The 4,064-nt window shown below is 57.9% G+C and overlaps 1 non-coding gene across 1 annotated transcript; it reads right to left on the minus strand.

Moving 5' to 3' along the window:
* Positions 1–858: 858 nt before the first annotated feature.
* On the minus strand, positions 859–931 carry TRNAF-GAA (transfer RNA phenylalanine (anticodon GAA)). Its single transcript has one exon. It is a non-coding gene; the product is annotated as a tRNA-Phe (tRNA).
* Between the last annotated feature and the right edge of the window lie 3,133 nt (positions 932–4,064).

Raw genomic sequence — 4,064 nt, forward strand, 5'->3', positions numbered from 1 at the left:
TGAACACCCACCATGTCCAAGACCAGCTGCTCCAAGTCATTGAACATCAAGCGCCTCCTTCTGGGCCCCCTGTCACGGAGTGTGCAGGGACACAAGGCCCTGCACCCCCAGCTTCCTATGATTCACCATGACTCTCAGCCAGCCAGTAAAGCAGAAGGTTTATTAGATGACAGGAACACGGTCTAAGACAGGTCTTGCAGGTACAGACAACAGGACCCCGTCAGTTAGGTCCATCTTGGGGTCCCAGGGCACCCTATCCCCCTTGGGAGGTCAGAGCCCCGTCTGCCTCCCAGCCATGTCACCAGCCAGCTTCTGAAACTCTCTCTCCACTCTTTGTTCAGTTTCCTGGGCAAAGGTGTCAGCTGGCCTCTAACCCCTTCCTGGGTTCTCATGTTACATGCTCAGGTATTCTCCCTCGGTCAGTCTCCCCTCCCCCAATGCAGACTATCCTAGCCACACTCCCCTGTCAGCATTCAAAGACCACAGTAAGAACAGTCCCAGTTCCTCATACCCCCGAATCCCTGCCCTGCTCCACGTGGACACTTTCACAGATGCCCCTTTCCCGGTACTGCCCTCGCTCAGCTGTGCAGAGGAGCTTTCATCCCCAGTCCCTGCCCCCTCTGGCACCATCTCCGAGGGCCGCCCTGCCTCACTCTCTTCTCACCATATAGGGTTGAGCAATAAGTTACGTGGGAAAGACAGCTCCGGTCCCTCATTGTTAAAGGTCAGGTGGGTCAACTAGTGGCAGAAGCCCACGCTTTGTTGTCCTGCTGGGGAGCTCAAAATCAGGTACTCGCCTCAGGTAAAGGTACTGCTTCACTCCCAGAAAATAATCCACCCCTGCACAGAGAAAGAGCCTGCCAAAGCCTGGGATTGAATCAGGGACCTTTAGATCTTCAGTCTAACACTCTCCCAACTGAGTTACTTTGGCAGCTGCATAGCATCCCCTTTGTCCTGCTGCTTCTCTGTCCAGGATGTTTTTGCAGCTGTGGCACACAAAAAGGACATCATTGTGAGCAGCCCATGAAGACAAGACTCGCTTTTGCCTGCCTTGCTCAGCTTGACTTGCTTCCTCACCCCGTTCCTGCCTCAGTTCCTGGGTTGAGCTGGTGGCGGAAGGGGACTGGGGGCCAGTGGCGTGGGGAGGAAGTTGAGCTGGACCCTGAGCTAGACTAGACCCTGGCGGCCAGAGTCTGGCCACCACTTGCCACCCCACCCTGTTGTCCTGGCTTCCCTGACTGGATGTCATTTAGGGAGGGAAGTGGGGCTTCTGTCACCCCTCCCCAATTTTCATACCGCACAGGAGTGCGAACAGGAAAATGAACGGCTGCTCCACACCCACACCGGAGGAACCCGACGCCCTTAGCTGTGGTGAGTAAGAAGTGTCTGGGGGCTGACAGGGCCTGTCCCCGAGGAGCTGGAACAGCAGCTGCCGCCTCCCCCTTGACTCCAGGCTGTGGGAAATGCTCATTGCCTGGCTGCATGGGCGGATGCTGCTCCATGCTCTGGAGAGCATCTTTATTGCTGGTAAAGTCCCAAGTGCCCCCTCCAGCTTGGCAGCCCTGAGCACCTCTTCCAGCCCTGAAGAAGAGCCCTGCCTGGCTCAAAAGCTTGTCTCTCTCCCCAGGAGAAGTTGTTCCAATAACAGATGTTACCTCCCCCGCCCTGTCTCCCCAGGCTTTCTGGGAACATGTGTGTGGCCACCTTCATGTCCTGGGTTCCTCCCCAGCCCCCCGACCTGTAACCCCCCCCATGCCTCTCTGCACAAAATCCGCCCATCTTCCCCTGACCCCAACCCCCCAAGGCACCCCACCTGCAAACCCTATGGAGTCTGGGGGGGCTCAGGGCAGGGGAGGGGAAATCCCGGGGCCACAAGTTCAGTAATTGGGTGAGGATGCCACTACAATGAGAAGTGGGGTGGGTGGAGAGAGGGGAGTGAGCCAATGCATTATGAGAGATGTAGGGTCTGCCCATCTCTATCTCCCACCAGCTTCTGCAGGCCCCAAGGGGACATTAACAACTCCAGAATGCTTTCTTTCCTGCCTCTTCCTTCAGGAAACCTTCACAAAAGTCTCCCCAGTGACTCTGCTCTCCTCCCACCTGTTCATCGTGGGACCAGGCATCTCTCGACCCAGCTGGGCCCCATCACCATGTTCCTGCTCACATGGGGATCATCCAGGCCCTGTTACCCCGGCCAGCACTTCACCAATGGCCTCGCCTGACTGTACTCCCGTGCCTACCCCACTGCTTTCCTCACTCGTCTGCACTAGCTCCTCCAGGCTCGCTATGCTACTCCTGGGTCCACTGCTCTTCCCATCCATGGGGCAGAAACCCTCCACTCCTTTCACTTCCGAGGCTGGTGTCTGCCTGGCCACTCCCGTTCCCTGTTCCCTTGTTTCCTGAGCAGTCTCCACCTGCATGCATGCTATACGCTGTCGCCAGCGTGTCTCCTCTCAGATACACCACCCTCTGGACAATGGCGGTACATGTGTCCCTGCCTCCCACACAAATTTCAATGGATCCCCTGCCAGCAGTCCTCCATCCTGTGCTCCGGGGACTCACAGTGCAGACAGCGCCGGCTAGAGCACCCGTAACTGAAGTGCTCGGATGAGCTGCAGCTGAAGCAGGCCTTAGGCTGTCCCGCATACCAGCAATAACCCCGCTCCAACCCAATGTAAAACATATTTGGAACTTGTCTTAACTGGTCACCCTCATCCCTTAAAAGCTCAGCTGTCCCCCGAAATTCACCCATCTAAACCCCGAATTTGTCATGCACCCTGGCTGGGGCCCAGATCACCGGGGCCTGACTCTCCAGCCAGGTGCACACATTCGCCTCCCGTACCACATCTGTGCAGAAAAATATGGTCACTGTCTTGATCACAGGCTTGAAAAGGGGGATGGCGACAAATCCCGCCCACACCTGCTCCACGGGGGCCTCTCCCCAATCTTCTCCCAGAACTGCTCGGACTCCTTGACCAAATGGCAGCTAACATCAAATTCCTACTGTCTGGCAGTGACTCACTGACCTCAGCTGCTGAGGGGGAAAGCCCAAGGAGCGGAGCAGCAACGTGTCCACTACAAAGTCACGTGTGGGGCGCCCGCTCGAAACCCCCATGTACCATAGCCGAACCACGTGACGCTGCTGCTGCAAGGAGGCGGATGGCTGCAGTCCCTCAATCGCCACCGAACACACTGTTGTCGCTGAACAAGAGGCTGCTGCTGCGTAGGATTTCCTCTTGGCTGGTGGGGGACCCTCTGGTTGGAGCCCCACCGCTGGCACCGGTCTGAAACATTGCTCTGTTCTCCTGCCTTCCAGCTCCACCATCTCATGGCCTGACCTCTGCCATCTGCAGCTCGAGTGGCTGCCCCTGCTCAGACACCTGCAAGTGCCCCAGTCTCATGTCAGACCCAAGGACACTGCAGGGCTCACCAACAGGTCCGGTGCTCACTGCTGGGTCAGTGCTCCCCCCATAGGGGCGTTTCCTTGCCTGGGTGAATGAGCCCCCAGACTGCTGCTCCCCATCCCCTGGGGTCCCACCACTATGCCTACCCAAAGATGGCTCAGTCCCCACAAGTGCTCCCAAGGTGGGGTGAGTGGCTCCTGGCGCTCCACTCCCCAGCTCAATCAATTCCGCACTCTCCTCTCTTGGGCTCCTGACAATTCAGGCTCCAACGCTGGGCTGGACCCCAGCCTCCCAGGGACTGGCAGCACACAAATACCTTCTGCCTGGGAGAGGCACAGGGCTCCCCCAGATACGTGTTCCTCCTCCAGCTCCACTCCTCTCGCAGACCTCTCACGCTCCTCCAGGTCCCGGCCAGCAGCCCCGACACCTGCACACCTCTCCAACTGGGGAGCCTGAGCCCCACTCCCTCGAAGGGAAGTCAAGCGCTGGGTGAGCACCTAACGCTGACGGGGCAATTCTTTCTGGCTCTCCGCAGAGCCCACATCGCTCTGCTGGAGGAAGGAGCCCTCAATACGAAGCAAAAGCTCCAAACATTCCTCACACCCTGTCTCAGACAGGCCAGCCAGATCAGCACAGCCATGTGAAGGCAGAAACAGAGGC

The sequence above is a fragment of the Emys orbicularis genome, chromosome 25 (genome assembly GCF_028017835.1).
Source record: "Emys orbicularis isolate rEmyOrb1 chromosome 25, rEmyOrb1.hap1, whole genome shotgun sequence".
NCBI classification, from domain to species: domain Eukaryota; kingdom Metazoa; phylum Chordata; order Testudines; family Emydidae; genus Emys; species Emys orbicularis.